Source organism: Puma concolor, chromosome B1 (assembly GCF_028749965.1).
Source record: "Puma concolor isolate L17-30 chromosome B1, mPumCon1.1.hap2, whole genome shotgun sequence".
NCBI lineage: Eukaryota > Metazoa > Chordata > Mammalia > Carnivora > Felidae > Puma > Puma concolor.
Window position 1 is genome coordinate 70,307,444 of NC_141670.1, and position 18,812 is coordinate 70,326,255.

At 37.9% G+C, this 18,812-nt stretch overlaps 1 protein-coding gene across 8 annotated transcripts in view; it reads right to left on the reverse strand.

Moving 5' to 3' along the window:
- TMEM144 (transmembrane protein 144) overlaps positions 1-13,110 on the reverse strand; it is a 53,816-nt gene extending 40,706 nt beyond the window's left edge. Inside the window, exons 1-5 of one of the 8 annotated variants that reach the window (XM_086703995.1) lie at positions 12,990-13,105; positions 3,901-3,999; positions 3,737-3,794; positions 1,889-2,039; positions 920-1,417 (exon numbers count right to left, since the gene is read on the reverse strand). The gene's annotated coding sequence lies outside the window, so the exon portion shown is untranslated. Of the gene's footprint in view, positions 1-919; positions 1,418-1,888; positions 2,040-3,736; positions 3,795-3,900; positions 4,000-12,823 lie in introns of all 8 variants that reach the window. The other 7 variants (XM_086703992.1, XM_086704001.1, XM_086703994.1 and 4 more) reach the window with 7 other exon arrangements.
- Positions 13,111-18,812: the final 5,702 nt, after the last annotated feature.

Consider the following 18,812-nt stretch of genomic DNA (forward strand, 5'->3'; position numbering starts at 1 on the left):
GTAATAGGTCAGAGGAACTGGATATCAGGGGGCTGAGAAGACACATGGTTTGGTGTTATCTAAGAAATTCGTTTTTCCCCCCCATTTAAATTGAAACAAAAACAAAACGAAAGCTTTACAAGCACACTGATAAGAAAATGCCTAACTTTCAAAAGTGGCAAATTATTTCAGTGAAAAGATGCCTTTATGAAAGCCTATAGACAGCCCTAAACCTCTTAGGTTTCACTCCAATTGAAATAATTTGAGGAGCTAATCAGAGTGCATGAACTGCATTTTGAGTGCTGAACGAACATTATCAATGTTAATTTATTTAAAGTTATTACCTGCTGATAAATGAAATTTATTGCATACAGCTCTGGTATGTTTCAGAAAGCAAGTGATCTAATTTCAGAGGATTGGCAATATGCACTATCTTTATCTAAATCAATGAAATTTATGTGAAAAGGTAAAGCCACATCACGTTTAGCACATTATTCCCAATTCTTTTTTAATGCGGACATGTTGAGTTAACAAGTCTCAAACCACTTTTAAACAAAAGTAGTTTTTAAATGTTTATTTTTCAGGTGTCCTCTGATATTTTATTAAACTACATTCATTCATTTGTATTTTTAGTACCTTTGTTTCATTTATTAGTGAATACTTTTCTTTCTGTTCATTTCGCTTGTCAATTTAAACTTCTATTGTTAGTATTTGGCACGTTCTGATCAATAATTCTTCAACCAAGAGTTCAGTTTTAGTTTCATGTTAATTTCCTCAACTCCCCTGGCAAGCTTTGCCGGCATCGTGGCTAACATTCGCAGCGCCGGAAAGGACATATTCAGAGATCTGATCTTTTCTTTTGAATCATCAGCGCATTCTGAAAAACCACGAGACACTCCACTGCAAAGCTACTGGGTTTCCTTTGATTGCGTGTACTCACTGCGCTCAGGGCTGGCGCTGAAACTCCCTCCAGCACAGCCCCCGCTGAAGCCTCCACCGCGCGGCTGCGCCCGCCTGCTCTCTCTGCTGCCAGCGCGGCCAGCCTTTACTTCCTGCTGGGACAGTTACCTGTGACGGGGCGGGAGAAGGGAGGGTTCTAGCACCTATGACTCAGAAGTCTGTTGCCTCGGCTCGACCTGACTGCCCGGCCAGCCACTACTTCCTGTGGGGACAATTACAGACAGACCGACGAGTGGAGGAGGAAGCGCTCTAATAAAAGAGACCCGGAGGCAGCCGAGGGCAGCAGGTTAGGAAACACCTTCCTCCAGCACCGGAGTGCAAGGTCTTGTGACTCACGTGGCTCCGAGAAGGCGTCCTCAGACCATCTGTCAATCAACCAGCAAACTAGAAAGACTTTTGTGTATTTTAGGAGGTGATTGCTCAGGGAGCTCTTTGTGTGTCACCCTTTAAATGTCACGGGGCTTGGTAGTATGTTGTACTGTTCGTGGATGAAACAAAAGGCCAAGGAATTTCACACAATCGTAAAAGGCTGTGTGAAAACTGAATTTGCTTTCACTATCAAGAAATTCATCTGAACCACTAAGGTCACTAACATCTCGTGACATCACAAGACATCACTTGTAATCAGTATAATCAGTAATCCTTTGTAAATGCACCCAGACCGTTTAACTGTAACTCTATAAATCTATAAATATTAGATATTTAATATCTATAAATATATAATATCTATTTATCTATAAATCTATATATCTATATAATATCTATTTATCTATAATATCTATATATCTATATATATAATATATATTTATAAATCTATAAATATTAGCTATTTGTCTAATAGGTACTGAGTACCTTGTGAGAATGTATGTTCTGTATCTCTTAAACTTGATTGTGTGTTACAATCACTGAGGAGGTTTTCTGTTTTATTTAGTTTTTAAAATACTAATACCTGGACCCCACGGCCGGCCAGCTGAAATAGAATCTCTGGGGATGTGGATTAAGGATCATTTTCTCCTCCAGGTGATCCTGTTGTGAAGCCAGCCTCGAGAATCATATTCTAGATCAATAGTTGTCAAATTTTTATTGCTGGTAACAATTACCTGGAGAATGAGTTAAGATACAGATTCCTGACATCTCGATTTAGATTTTGAGAAAGACTTCTCCAGTCCCCCACCGTCTGATATGTAGCCTTTAATTGCATATGGCTATTCTAATTTAAATTAAAAATTCAGTAGTTCACTTGGACACTTCTTAAGTGTTCAGTAGCCACATGTGCAGATTATAGAACATTTCTATCATTGCAGAAAGTTCTGTCGGACAGCACTGTTCTAGACTCAAGAGCCCTGGGAGTGCAGCAGTGGCCTAGGGAGACTCTTTCCTTCATGTAGATTCCAGAATATCAAGTGGCACAGATATGAACAAATAAGCTCAGAAAAGGGAAAGGGGAAGTGCTGGGTTCTGTCCCAGTCGAAGAGATCAAGGAAGTCCTGTCTGAGGAAGTGACATTTAACTGAGACAATTCAGTGGTTGGTAATGATTGTAGAGTTACAAGTGGGAGAAAGCATAAGACCTGCCCAAAGAGGCCTTATCCTGGAAGGAAATTCTGCTTTAACATTATTCACTTTTATAAGTGATAGTGTAATAAGCACATGGGAAGGAAAAGCATCATGTCACTGAAAGAATTAAGAAAGCTAAGGCTTCTTACCTGAGGGAAAGGATTAATTTAGTGGTTCAGAAAATTTTTGAGGAAATGAGTTCCCCTTTCGTCACAAACGCTCTCCCCCACAAAACATAGGGCCGAAAGCCAACCTAGAATTGTTTCACTTCATGATTGCAAGAGACCTCAATGATCATGTGCTTTATCCTTGCTTCGGATTTGCATTGAGAAACTGAGACTCACATTGTTGTGAATTCCCTAAAATCTTTTTTTTTTAATTTTTTCATTATTATTTTTGAGAGAGACAGAGAGACAGAGAGCAAGCAGGGAAGGGGCAGAGAGAGAGAGAGACACACACACAGAATCAGAAGCAGGCTCCAGGCTCTGAGCTCTCAGGACAGAGCCCGATGCGGGGCTTGAACTCACAGACCCCGAGATCATGACCTGAGCTGTAGTCAGCTGCCCAACCGACTGAGCCACCCAGCACCCGCGAATTCCCTAAAATCTTAAAGTGAGTTGGGGGCTGAGTCAGGCTTGAGGACATTTGTTAGGGGATGTTCCCAGGGCCAATGCTTTTCACATCATGCCACAGATCCAACCCAAACATGGATGATCCTCTATTTAAACTCAAATTGTCCTTTGAGGTTGTTTCCTATGCACTAATGTCTAAACATAAAGGTCTGTGTTGAGGAGCACTAGGAAGTCCAGGTTAGCTTCATCTACTAGCTTTTTACCTCTGGAAAAGTCACTTAATCTCTCTAAACCTGTTTTCTTTTATATATTATTACTGACATAACGAGATCTGTGTACCTCATCCTTTTATGTGGTCAAAGATAAAATGCATAAAAAATACTATTAGGACTTCTGGTTTCTGCCATGGCATTTAAAGATCTTGGGCGTTATCACTTCTGTCATCAGGACAAGAAGAAAGCTAAACACACTGAAAATCAAGAACTCTTCTTAGATCTACCAGATCATTGAGATCACAAGGTAAATCACCTCCCTGAAAAAACGGTAGAGGTAGGTGAATGCAGAGCATTGCACCTTATGAGCCACTAGAGCCAGTAATGGGTAAGGGCTCTTCAACAGTAATGGTGAGGACCCAGGGTCAGGGGAGCACGCACACTGTAACGAGTTTACCTTCAGGAGTCCTGCCAGGTTCTCTCCATGAAGATCAGAGAAAAATTCCCTCTTGATTCTGGTAAGGGGAGGGAAAAAGGAGCCGTTATGAAACACGCCCAGAGCCTTCTGCTCTCTGAAATAAAAACTAGCCTTCTAGGTAAGCTTCTTTATCAGAACTTTACCTGACTTGGAAGAGGAGCAACTGGGTGACTTAAGCCCCTTTTAGGCTTCCTGTGTCTCACTGGGGGAGAAAGAAAAAAGGGTCCAGGGATTCCGGCTCACTAAAATTAAGGAGTACATAAGATTAGAGTGCTTCCACTCCCCAATATCTTATCACCATGTTAAAATTGTTCCGGTTCAGTAACAGTGGATTACAAGTGAGAGAGCTGGAAGACACAGACACTGTTTAAGAAGGAGTTTCTGGGGCGCCTGGGTGGCTCGGTTAAGCATTGGACTTCTGCTCAGGTCATGATCTCATGGTTCCTGAGTTCGAGCCCTGCGTTGGGCTCTGCGCTGACAGCTCAGAGCCTGGAGCCTGCTTTGGATTCTGTGTCTCCCTCTCTTTCTGCCCCTCCCCCACTCACACTCTGTCTGTCTGTCTCTCTCTCTCTCTTAAAAATAATAAACATTAAAAAAAAGAAAAAAACGGGAGTTTCTAAGAAAACACAAAGGCAAAAGAAGAGACAGAGGAAGGACATTAGGGGAAATTGAAACCCATGACAACTACAGCTGTAGCAAATATAAACATAGCCTAACCCCTGGTTATGTAAAAAGAAAACCTCACACTAAAGGCCTGTTTACAACAGTGTCTGTTATTTGATACATCATATCTAGCTTATAAAAAAATTGCAAGAAATAGTAAAAGGCAAGAAAAAAACACAGACTAAAGAGATAAATCAAACCTGAGAACGAGACTCAGATATGGTAGACATTTTGGAATTTTCAGACTTCAGATTTAAAATACCTATTATTAGTATACCAAGAGCTCTACTGGAAAAAGTTAACATACAAGAAAAGATGTGTAATATGAGAGATGAAAACTTTACGAATCAAAAGAAAATGCTAGAAAACAGACATACTGCAACTGAACCAAAGAATGCTATTTTACAGCTGAGAACGTCAGTGAGCTTAAAGATATATCAGCAGAAAGTTTGCAAACTTAAATGTAGAGAGAACATAGCATCAAAGTAAAACACAACAGAATATCCAAAAACTACGGGAAAATTACAAAAATGTGTCAAATATGGGTAATGAGAGTACCCATAGTAAAAAGAGAAAGGAACGGAAGTATTTGAAGTAATATTGGCTGAGAATTTTCCAAAATTAATGATATATGATACCAAGTCACAGATCCAAGAAACTCAAACAACAACTAGGATAAAAGCAGAAAATATCTGCATGTAGGCAGGTCACATTCAAATTGCAAAAAAAAAAAAAAAATCAGGCAAAGAAAAAAGAGAAGGAAAAGAAAAGAATATAGTTCAGAAACTTGGATTCAGATAAAGAAAGGACATGAGGAAAAAAATAAATGAAGACAAAATAAGACCTTTTACTTTTCATTCCTTTTTTTTTTTTTTTTTTTTTTTTTTTTTTTTTTAGCGTTTATTTATTTTTGAGACAGAGAGAGACAAAGCATGAACGGGGGAGGGTCAGAGAGAGGGAGACACAGAATCGGAAACAGGCTCCAGGCTCTGAGCTGTCAGCACAGAGCCCGACGCGGGGCTCGAACTCACGGACTGCGAGATCATGACCTAGGCCGAAGTCGGCCACTCAACCGACTGAGCCACCCAGGCGCCCCTCATTCTTAATCGATCTAATAGATAACTACAAAACAATAAGAGCAACAGTGTATTAGGTGGTTACAGATTATGGTTATAGCTTATATGGTCACATAGATTATAGCACAAGTGAAACGAATGACAGCGATTTCAGAAGTGACAGGAGGGAAGAATTAGGAATAGTCTATCATAAAGTACTTACACTATCTGTGAAGAGGTAAGGTGTTATTTGAAAGTGAATTTAGATAGGTAGTAAATGTATACTGCAAGATCTAAGGCAATTCCTAAAAAACTGGTAAAAAGAAGTATAGTTGATATGCCAAGAGAGAAGAGAAAGTGGAATCATAAAAAATGCTTAAATGAAACCAGAGAAAGTAGAAAAAAAAAGGGGAGGGGGAGAAGACAAAGGAAACAAAGAATAGGTCAACAAATAGAAAATAGTGTAGGGTAGGTATTATTCCACCTTAAATGTGAATAGTCTGAATACAACAATTAAAAGATAGGGCAAATAAAAACAGAACCCAACTACATGATGTTTACCGGAAACCCATTTTAATTATAAAGACACAGATTATATGGGGTGGAGAAAACTATACCATGCTAACACTAATCAAAAGGAAGCTGGACTAGGTATTTTAATTTCAGATAAAGAAGACTTCAGAACAAGGAAATTATCAGGGACAAAAAGAGGCATGACATAATGATAAAGGGGTTAACTCTCCGGGAAGACATGACATTCTTATGTATGCACATCACTGCACAGTATCAGAATATATGAGGCAAAAACAGTTAAAATTGCAAGAAGAAATTGACACAAATTCACTGCTCTAGTTGGAGGCTTCAACACCCCTCCATAGTAATTGACAGATCAAGCAGGCAAAACAAATCAGTAAAGATAGAGTTGAACTGAATAGCAGTATCATCTTCTTTATCTAATTGACAGTTATATAATATTTCATCCAACCACAATAGACTACACATTCTCCTGAAGCTCACATAGAGCACAGACTAAGAGAGACTACATTCTGGACTATTTAATATATCTTAACGAATTTAAACGAATAAATATCACAGAAAGTATGCTCTCAGACCACACTGAAGTTATACTAGAAATAAATAATGGAAAGAGAGCTGGAAAATCCCAAAATATTGGAATATAAAAAACACATATAAGTAAGTCATGAATCAAAGAAGAGCTCTCAAAATAAAATATACATCAAACTAAATGAAAGTGAAAATATTATGTATGAAATATATGACATGCAGTGAAATCAGTGCTTAGAGGGATAGAATTCCTATATTAAAGAAGAAAGCTTTGAAATTAATAATCTAAGTGTATACAGTAGGAAACCAGAAACAGAAAAACAAATTAAATCCAAAGTAAGGAAAAGAAAAAAAAAAAAGGCTAGAGTATAAATCAATAAAATTGAAAAACAGAAATCAATAAAGAGAATCTATGAGACAAAAAGCTGGTTATGTGAAAAGAGAAATAAAATTAAGAAATCTCTAGCCAGGCTAATTAAAAAAAGGAAAAAGAAGACACAAATTACTATTACTAGAAATGAAAAAGATGCCATCACTACTGATATTCTGGATGCTAAAAAATAAGGAATATTAAGAACAACTTTATACCCACATATTTGATAACCTAGATGAAACAGACCAATTGCTTGAAAGACACAATCTGCCAAAACTCACTCAAAGAGAAATAGATAATCTGAATAAGCCTGTATCTATTAAAGAAATTGTATCGGGGCGCCTGGGTGGCGCAGTCGTTAAGCGTCCGACTTCAGCCAGGTCACGATCTCGCGGTCCGTGAGTTCGAGCCCCGCGTCAGGCTCTGGGCTGATGGCTCGGAGCCTGGAGCCTGTTTCCGATTCTGTGTCTCCCTCTCTCTCTGCCCCTCCCCCGTTCATGCTCTGTCTCTCTCTGTCCCAAAAATAAATAAACGTTGAAAAAAAAATTAAAAAAAAAATAAAGAAATTGTATCAATAATTAGTAGCCTTGTAAACAGAAAGCATCAGTCCTAGAAAAGTGCACCAGTGAATCAAACATTTAAAGAAGAACTTATACCAATTATCTACAATGTCTTCCAGAAAACAGCAACAGAAACACCTCCTAACTTATTCTGAGACCATCATTATCTTAATACTAAAACCAGATAGGGAAGTTACAAGAAAAGAAAATAACCGACCAATATCTCTCATGAACATGGATGCAAAAATCTTCAACGAAATATTAGCAAATATAAGCCAACAACGTATAAAAAAGTATTGTATGCCATGATCAAATGGGACTTATCCCAGCTATGTAAAACTGATTGAACAATCAAAAATCAGTTTCTGTAATTTATCATATCAATAGCTTAACAAGAAAAGTCACATGATCCTATCAATAGGTACAGCAAAAGCATTTCACAAAATCTAATACCCATTCATAATAAAAAAATACTGAGCAAACTAGGAATAGAGAGGGAACTTCCTCAACTTGATAAAGAATATCTACAAGAAAACTACAGCAAACATATTTAATGGCAAGAAACTAGAACTTTCCCACTAAAGTCAGGAGCAAGAGATGGGTGACCCTTCTCACCACTGCTTTTTAACATTATACTGAAAGTCCTAACTAATATAATAAGACAAGAAAAAGAAAAGGCAACAGATTGGGAAGGAGAAATAAAACTGTCTTTGTTCAGAAATGATATGTTTGTACATATAGAAAATTCCTAACAATTGCCAAAAAGAACTGAAACTAATAAGCAAGTATAGAAATGATGCATGATACAAGATTAATATAGAAAAGTCAATTGTTTTCCTGTATACCAACAATGAACAATAAAATTTATAATTAAAAACACAATTCCATTTACGTTAGCACTCACCAAAATAATTTGGTATAAATCTAACAAAATATGTACAAGATCTATATGGGGAAAACTACAAAATTCTGGTGAATGAAACCACAGAAAGACTAAATAAATGGAGAGATATCATTTTCACGAGTACAAGACTTAGTAATGTTAAGATGTCACTTCTTCCCAAGTTGGGCTTGATTCAGTGCAATCCCAATCAAAATCCTAGCAAGTTATTTTGTGAATGTTGGCAGATTGATTCTAAAGTTTATATGGAAAGTCAAAACACCCAGACTCACCAACACAATACTGAAGAAGAACCAAGTTGGAGAAATGACACTACCCAACTTCAAGGCTTATTATCCAGTACTGCAATGAAGACCATGTGGTATTGGTGAAAAAACAGACACATAGGTCAGTGGGATAGAATAGACAGCCCAGAAACAGATTCACACATATATAATCATCTGTTCTTTGGCAAAGAAGCAAAGGCAATTCAGTGGAGAAAGTATCGGTTTTTCAACAAATGGTGCTGAAAGAATTGGACATCCATGTGCAAAACAATGCTAGAGGCAGACCTTACACTTCTCACAACTGAATATGTACCATACACCTAAATGTAAAGCACAAAACTTGAAAGCTTGGAGAAGATGACATAGTACAAAATCTAGGTGAACTCTGGTTTGGTGATGAGCTTTCATAAACAACGCTAAAAGCACAATCAGTGAGATACACAATTCATGAATTGGACTTATTAAAATGAAAAAAAAAATGTATGCTCTCTAAGACATTATTAAAAAATGAAAAGACAACCCTAATACAGGAGAACATACTTGCAAAACACATATCTGATTATAACTTCCATCTAAAAATATTTAAAACTCTTAAAAGTCAACAACGCAAGTTGAAAAGTGGACTAACGGTCTGAACAGATCTCACGAAAGAAGATATAAAAATGGCAGATAATCGTACGAAAAGATGCTCAAAGTAATATATCATTAGTCAATTGAAAATTGAAACCGCAATTGCGAATTAAATTGCAGTTTGAACCCATGTACACCTACTAAAATAGCTAAAATCCAAAAATCTGACAATATAAACAGACAGGCTGTGGAGCAATTAGAACCCTCATTCTTTGTTGGTAGAAATGGATATGGTATATAGTTCCTTTCGAAGACAGTTTAGCAGTTTCTTATAAAACTAAACATAGCCTTACCATATTATCTAGCTATCATGCTTCTAGGTATTTATCCAAATGAATTAAAACTTAGGTCTACACAAATGTTTATGGCAGCTTTATTCATAATTGCTAAACACTAGAAGTGCCCAAGATGTCTCTTAATAGGTGAATGGATAGACAAACCATAGTACATTGTACGGTGGAATATTATTTAGAAATAAAGAGAAATGAACTATTAAATTACAAAAAGACATGGATGAATTTTAAATGTGTACTGCTAAGTGAAAAAAGCTAATGGGAAAAAGCTGCATACTGTATGATTCCAACTCTATGACATTCTGGGAAAAGCAAGACTAGGGAGACAGTAAAAAGGCCTGTGTTTCAAAGAGTTCAAAGAGAGGAGGGGATGGATGAATATGTGAAGCACAGGGATTGTAAGGACAACAAAACTATTCTTTATGACACTCTCGTGGTGGGTATATGACATTCGACATTTGTCAGAATCCACAGAACTGTGCAACCTAAAGAGTAAACCCTAATATAAGCTCTGGGCTTTAGTTCATAGTAATGTATCAATATTGGCTCATCAATTGTAATGAGGCAACGCATCATTAATATGCAAAGATGCACACTAATGAACCCGTTCATAATAGGGGAAATGTGAGAGGGGAGAGATGGGCCGTATATGGATACTCTGTCCTATCGGCTCATTTTTTCTGTAATCTGAAACTGTTCCAAAAAATAAATCTACAAAAATATTATTATTTTGAGTTTGTGATTATTTTATAGCAGCCACACTCTTTTCCCCAGTCAGGTGAAGCATACCAACTACATTAAATTTAAAATACAGTGATATATATGTGTATACACACACACACGCGTGCACTATTTGTTTATCTTTTACAACCATTCACTAAATATGAGAAATACTTCTAAAGTGAGAGTTCTGTCAAGTACTATTTTATTCTTCCCTAAAGAATCAAAACCACTGTTTCCCGTGTGTAATCTCAGAACTCATGTTTATCATTTTACGACCCTTTGGGGTATGTATGGATGTAAGAGCTTTAAAAAATCTGTTATTTTCTCTGCTTCTCCTAGTTGCTAAGTGATCCTAGAGGCTCCTATAAGGTACATTTTGAGGATCTCTATAATGAGAAATTACAAATGGTGTGAAGGCAGAAAAAAACCTGCTGATTCATCAGATAATGTAATAATGTACTTTAAAAATATTTTTAATGTTTATTTATTTTTGAGAGAGAGACAGAGAGTGAGCAGGGGAGGGGCAGAGAGAGAGGGAGACACAGAATCCAAAGCAGGCTCTAGGCTCTGAGCTGTCAGCACGGAGCCTGATGTGGGACTTGAAACCATGATCTGCAAGGTGGTGACCCGAGCTGAAGTCGGATGCTTAACTGAGTCACCCAGGCACCCCTGTAATCATATGCTTTAGTGTTTAAAAGAGCTCTTCCTGGTTCTTTGGAAAAGATGGAATCAATTTAACACGAATAATTTTCAAGAAGAGTTTTACTGCATAATGAAACAAACAAAAGTTTCTAAGAATAATTTGAAATTATTAGGTAATATTAGATAAAATACACTATGGTACTGAGTGTTGTTGACTTAATGTTGAGATAGATATACCTATCTTGATCCAGAGCATATTTTTCATGTTAAATATTTTATAATAAAGTTTATCTTGTTGAATAATAAAACTATTACCTTATGTTGACTTTTTAGAAAGGTTCACAAAAATTAAAGCTTTGTTCCTTAAAAAGTTCACAATTCTGTAAGTATGCTAAACCAGTGATAGTTTTAATCTCCTGAGTTTAAGAAAACACAAACACTATTTGCTTGTTTGTTTTTCATTTATATTAATTTTATAATGTCTTTAAAGCAGTGTAGAATGAGAACATAAAATGAAATAGTTAAGAATAAAGGATAAAAAACAGGGAACTTATAGCTTGCCTGGGTGGGTCAGTGGGTTAAGCCTCTGACTCTTGGTATTGGCTCAGGTCATGGTCTTATGGTTGGGTTCATGGGATCCAGCCCCCATCAGGCTCAGTGCTGACAGTGCAAAGCCTGCTTGGGATCCTCTCTCTCCCTCTCTCTCTGCCTCTCCTCCACTTGTATGTGTGCACTCTCTCTCTCTCTCTCTCTCTCAAAACAAATAAATGAACTTGAAAAAAAGAACAGGGAACTTAGGAAAAAATCAAGATAAAACAAAATAAAAGGTACAGATCCTAAGGACTCATATAACTACTATAATTTAATTTCAATTTTGGTCTGAGTTTCACAAAGAAAAAGGCAAACAATTGGTTAGGATAGTTTGCCATTTAACTGCTATTTTTGAATTTTTTTTTTTTAACGTTTATTTATTTTTGAGACAGAGAGAGACAGAGCATGAACAGGGGAGGGTCAGAGAGAGAGGGAGACACAGAATCTGAAACAGGCCCCAGGATCTGAGCGGTCAGCACAGAGCCCGATGCGGGGCTCGAACTCATGGACCTCGAGATCACACCTGAGCCGAAGTCCGACGCTTAACTGACTGAGCCACCCAGGCACCCCTTAACTGCTATTTTTGTAAAACAATTATTCAGGAAAGAAAGGTACTAACAGCACATTTTAGAAACAGCTTTATAAACTTGGAGTGGGTCACAAAAGGTCTGTGTTTGAAGCATTTTTAATGTTACTATTAATTGAATTTTCTTGTATCTTTACCATTCATATGCTCATTGGCTAAATCTTTATGAAGTATGTATTATAATAAATCAGGCACTGCTCTAGAGATTGGAAGTAGACAAAAATCTTTGCATCAAGTAAGCTTTCACCTTAGTAAGGAGAGCCAGACAATAAGTGATATATATAGCATATTAAATAGTAATATATGGAAGGGGAAAAAAGAAAAAGAAAGGAGGAAGGAAATGCAGAATGTATGTGGGTGTGGGTGTGTGTAGGGAAGCTGCATTTTTAGAAGGGTAGTCAGGAAAGGCCTCACTCAGAGAGAGACATTTGAGTAAAGGCATGAATGAGGTGGGGGAAGGGTGAGGGACTGGTGAGCACAGGCCCTGAGGCATATTTGAGGAATGGCAAAGAGGTCACCATGGCTGGGACTAAGGTGGAGAGAAGGGAGAGTGGTAGGGGATGAAGTTAGAGAGGTAATAGTGGTGAACAGGATGGAAGTCATCGAGAGGACTGGCTTTCTTTGGGGAAAATTGGGAACCACTGAAGTATTTTGATCACAGTGGATGTATTAGTTATCCACTGTTGCATAACAGATTATCCCAAATGTAGTAGCTTACATAACACTTATCTCTCACAGCTTCTGTGAGTCACGAATTCAGGAGTATCTTCGGGTAGACTCTCACTGAATGTCTCATAAAGTTGCTGTCAGATGTTGGATGAGGTTTCAGTCATCTGATGATGTAGTTGGGCCTAGAAGGTCTACATTCAAGTTGCTTTACTCACATGACTGTCAAGGTGGGTCCAGCTAATGGTTGAAGACCTCAGTTCCGCTATACATGGGCTTCACCGTGGGACTGCTTGAATGTTCTCATGACATGGTGCATTTTTCCCTAGTGTGAGAAATTAGAAAAGGTGGAAATGTCATTGTCCTCTATGACCTAGCTTCTGAGATCACACACCATTGCTTCTGCAGTATTCTATGGGTCACACAGTTCATCCCTGATCCAGTGAGAGAGGAGACTACGTAAATGGCATATGGATACCAGGAGCTGAGGATCACTGGGGGCTGACTTAGATGCTGATTGCCAGGGACAACAGGAAGAGAATTACTGAAATGATGCCCTTGCATGGGCACAAGCACATGGGATCTAGCACAGAAGCAGAGGGAATAGCCCTTGTTAGGTGCAGAGAAGTCACTGATAGGAACAGTGTATCGGTGCAATTGCAAGAGGGTGAGAAGTGGGAATTTGACCACACTCTTTTCTGGCTTTTCGTTTTTTTCTGCTTCAATGAGATAGAAAACAAGGTCATAGGCCAAGAATGAGGACTGGGAAGAGGTTTTTGAGGTTCATATTTCAAAGTTTTCAGTATCACTCAAGTGATACGGTGGTCGTTGTCATATTACTTGTTTCGTTATATTAGTAAGAAGAAAAACCCCTCTTTTTGACCATTGTTGTACTCTAAGAGGCACAGACCACATTTTAGTAGAGTGAAAGGAAACCAACTCTGTTTTTTTTGTTTTTCATTTTAAAGTCTGATTTTTTCCTCTTTGGTCTCAAGACCTTTCTATGTTTATAATATGGAAAGTTTTATCTATAAACATACTTTGTTTTGCAATTAGGTTATTTTCTTTACTTCCACTTATGGAATAGGATAAAATACAGACAGATCAATGTGCTTAAAGGAGACTCTAAAATGTGGGACATGTTTAGGGGCGCCTGGGTGGCGCAGTCGGTTAAGCGCCCGACTTCAGCCAGGTCACGATCTCGCGGTCCGTGAGTTCGAGCCCCGCGTCGGGCTCTGGGCTGATGGCTCAGAGCCTGGAGCCTGTTTCCGATTCTGTGTCTCCCTCTCTCTCTGCCCCTCCCCCGTTCATGCTCTGTCTCTCTCTGTCCCAAAAATAAATAAAAAAAAAAAAAATGTGGGACATGTTTTTTTCCTAGCCCAATCAGCCTGAGACCATATGGGACAAACCTTACACTAAATAAGCCAGATGTACAGACTCATTGAGATGTGGGAGACAGCACAACAAAGGAATTGTGGGATGTTTCAGCAAAGGAAGGAAAAGAGTTAAGGATTTTACCAAAGATTGGAGTTTGGGTGCAGTGTAAATGCAACAGTGTTTTGATGGGCAGTATGTAAAGGGACCAATATCAGTTCTGGACTGTGAAATGTACCTTTTTTTTTTCTTTTCCTTTTTAAGTAGGCTTCATGCCCAGTGAGGAGCCCAAGTTGGGGCTTGAACTCACAACCCTGAGATCAAGACCTGAGCTGAGATCAAGAGTTGGACACTTAACCAACTGAGCCATCCAGGTGCCTCTGAAGTGGACCTTTCTTGGAAAGAAAGTTAAAATAGATGTCAAGTGTTATTTGCAGAGACCTGCTATCTGAAGCTCTGCACGTGGCCTGTAAATCAAGGCTGCTTCGCTGTGTCACAGCTGAACTCTCCCAGACAAGAGTGGGATGTTTTATTACTACTGAATCATTTCAAACAAAAGTGTTTCTGATAGTCTATGATTTTAGAGAAAAAGATTTCTCAGTAAGAAATCAGTAGATGCTCCAATATTTGCACTCTTATGACACTTTATGGCTGCAGCATATATTTGGGAGAAATGTTGTTTTCTGATAAATTTCCACTTGGCTTTATCTACAGTTCTGATTCGGGACTGATGAATGGTAGAGAAGATTTTTCCTTTGTTTTGCGTTGTTTGTTGCTATTATTACAACTTCTTATAGTTTAAAATATTGGGGCCTAAGTCGCTGTCTCTTCCTGGGTAATCTTGTTCAAGACACTTGAAGAGATTGTATCTAATAAAAAAATGTAGTGTAAGGATGTTGGGAGAAATCCTCATCAGTCTTTGTATGTAAGATTAAGCCTCTTTTATTTTTAATGACCAAATTACAATGCCTCCCACAGTATGTTGACAAGACCTCAGCATCCAAGAGTCTTGTAATTATGTCTGGCAATCTCCAAAGGGAGCCTCCCAAGTGCTCACACTCCCAGTGTGACATCTTCGTATTCTTCCTTTCTTGTGTTAGCTTCCCCAGGCTAACAATCACTACCATCCAAGTCGTCTGAGAAAGACCTCCTCTTGCTGTGACTGATGAGCAGGTGGCACCCTAGCCATGTTCTCATAGCTGTTGCTCACCAAGGGAGCAGAGCATTGAATGGTTCTATATGGACCTCAGGGGATGCCTCTTCTCACTATGATATCTTCTGGGTCTTAGAGCATTCTGTTCATGCTAAGTCTTTCAGGAAAGCTGCTTCTCTCTTCTGTGCCTCATCTCTTGCAAACAATCCTCAAAAACATAACAAGCAAAAAGGAAACAAAAAATCAGAGAAATAAGTCAACCAGTAGTAGTAGTAGTAGTAATAATAATAATAATAATAATAATAGAAATGAAGTCCGTATTCTCACAGATCTAACTCTGATCCTACCTTGCATAATGACGGATCAAACTACAACACTTGACTTCAGCTACAGAGTGCCACAATTTTGTCAAGAACAAAGAACCTGCCTTACATTTATATAGCTAAAGGGATCACCTGTTGATTTTCTAAAAACAAAGGAACGGTTTGTCTAGGTAATTTGAAGGCTACATCTTTAGAAGACCAAAACTTATTATAGTGCTACATTCAAAGTTTTTGCTTAATTTTACTCTTCAGAAATTTAAAATCTCTTGACTCAAATCTTAGCTAAAAGGAAATCCTTTTGCATAAATAATCTTTAACATGCCCTCCAATGAACATATATGGCCTCTCATACCTTGCTGGTTGGTCTGACCATGTGATATTTCTTTAACAGTGTTCCACAAGGTGAAAGTCAGCATAATACTTATGGTGGAATGACAAAGGAGAAGATCATCGGGGGTGCTGATGAGCATATCATTGATGAAATCTAGCAAGAGCTCTAAGTGAGGTAGAGAATTAAGTCAGGAAAGAAAGGCACTGATGGGGCTCTAAAAGAAAGCCTTCTGGATGGAGTGTAAAAACAACACAAATAATAATTATTGAACATTTACTTTGGGCAGGCACGGCACATAAGACCCTTATCTTCATTATCTTGTTCCAGACTTAGAACACCTTGAGGAGGCACATGCTAGTCTTATCTCCATTTTATGGATGAGGACACCCAAGTTCAAAGAGTAACTTGCTCAGAATCACTTAGCTGTAGTAAGTGACAGTGGCAGTTGTAAGCCAAAATGTCTGTGATTTCAGTACTTGGAGTTATTAGTTCTCAATATAATTTTCAAAATATCGTGAGATTTGTGCCTTTTTCTGACTAAATAGACCTGAAATGCACATGCAAGTCAGTATCTGACACAGGTAAAGAACTAATACATCTATGTGTCTTGACACGCATACTCGAAAATTCTCTAAGCTTGCTTCCTTCACTGATATAATCAGCTACATCTTGACTTTTTTGGTTTCTGACTTATGAGTCCTCCTATTTTTACTATGTTACCACTATCCTTGTATTTTTCGGGTAGATGTCTCATTTTCAAGCTTATCATATTGATTTCTCCCTTTAGGATGAAAATTGGATGTAATTCAATTTCATGGGCCAGAACCACTAGTAAGAGATAGCTTTACGGTTGCTAAATAATCACAAGGAAAATATTAGATATATTTGAAAAAAATTGTAAACCATTAGCTATGCATCTGATGTGCAAAGTGTATTAATGAAAATTTATGATGGATCCAGCAACCCCATTTCTGGGTATATATCCAAATTAAATTAAATCAGTATCTCAAAGAGATATGTATTCCTATGTTCACTGCAGCATAGCCAACATAGGGAAACAACGAAACAACCTAAGTGTCTGTCAACAGATGAATGGATAAAGAAATGTGATATATAATGGAATATTATGTGTGTGTGTGTGTGCATGTGTGCATATATATATATATATATATATATATATATATATATAGTGATGGAAGAGAATTCAACCGTAAAAAAAGAAGGAAATCCTGCCATTTGAGACAACATGGATAAGTCTAGAGGATGTTATGCTAAGTGAAATAAACCAGTCACAGAAAAGGAAAAAAAAAAAAACCCTGCATGATCTCACTTGTATGTGGAATCTAAAAAACTCAAACTCAGAGAAGCACAGTACAAAATGATGGTTGCCAGGGCCGGGGTGAGAGGGTGGCAAGGAAAATGGGGAAATGTTGGTCAAAGGGTACAAACTTTCAGTTATAAGATGAATAACTTCTGGAAATGTCATGTATAGTTGGTGACTAGTTAAAATATTGTTTTATATATTTCAAATTTGCTGAGAGAGACCTTAAGTCTTTTCACCACACACACGCACAGAAAGGTAACTGGATGTAAGGTGATGGATATGCTAATTAGCTTGATTGTGGTAATCATTTCACAATGTATATGTACGTCAAATCATCACATTGTACACCTTAAATACACACCATTTTTATTTGTTAATTATACTTCAATGAAACTGGAAAAACCATACTAAAAAGGACCCATGAAGGTGAAACACTTAGCACAGGCAAAAAATCCAATATGAATATAAATGTAGTTCCTTTAGTTTAATCTTTAGTAGATTTGATTTTTCTCTCCAGTGCTCATGAGAAGGAATAAAAAATTAATTAAAAGCCGAGTCCATTCTATTCATTTAAGCAGAAGCTTTATCTAATCCTTGGTCTCTCTTAGCAAAATAAAAGCCACACAAATAGTGCCCAGTTTATCAAATGGCCTCTCAGTTCCCCGATTTCTCTCTCTCATGGTGTCGCTGGCTATAGGGGAAAGGTGTGGCTTATGGAACAACATGAACATGAAGAGTCAAGAGTCCTGAGATGTCTTATGCATCTTCTAGTTTCCAGAACTGCATCCAATTTAATGTTGGTATTTTCTGCTGGCATTCATGGTCAAAGTGTAACTTTTGTCTTTTGCTTCTATCACTTAATGGAGACTGTCAACATCATTGGCGGCAGCCACATTGCTAAATCCAACAATTATGTCTCTGTCATTATTTACGTGACCCTTCAGCAGGATCTGTCATGGTTGATTTTTCCTTTCTTTTTGCTATTTTTCATTGATATGGCTTCCAGAACACCACATTCTCCTGGTTTGTCTCCTATCTTCCGAAGGCTCCTTCATCAGTCTGCTTGGGTGGTTTCTCATTTCATCCCTGACCTCTTAATGTTGGAGGGCCCAGATCGCTCTTCTGAAATCCAGTCCCATATTTTGAATAGCTTACCTGAAAACTCCACTTAAAGGTCTGAGAGAAAACTCAAACTTACCCCCACTCTGCCCTTCTTGTAATCTTCCCTTTCTTAGCCAGTGGCAACCTTATTCCAGCTGTTCAGACCAAAAATCTTGGAGTCCTGAGATTCTGCCAGTCCATGACCTTGTCTCATGCTCAATACGAGGGAGATCGAAATTAGGATATTTTGTTCCTAAGGTCCTGCCTTTGTGATTCCCAACACTTTCTCTTCTCTTACCTCACAATGTCACTCTACTATAGCACATAACCACATGATTGTTTTGAAAACTGGAGTTTTGAGTAATCTTAGGGTAAAATTATATATAGTTTATAGTTTACATTTGCAGTTTATAGTCTGGGGTGATCTGTTTCGTC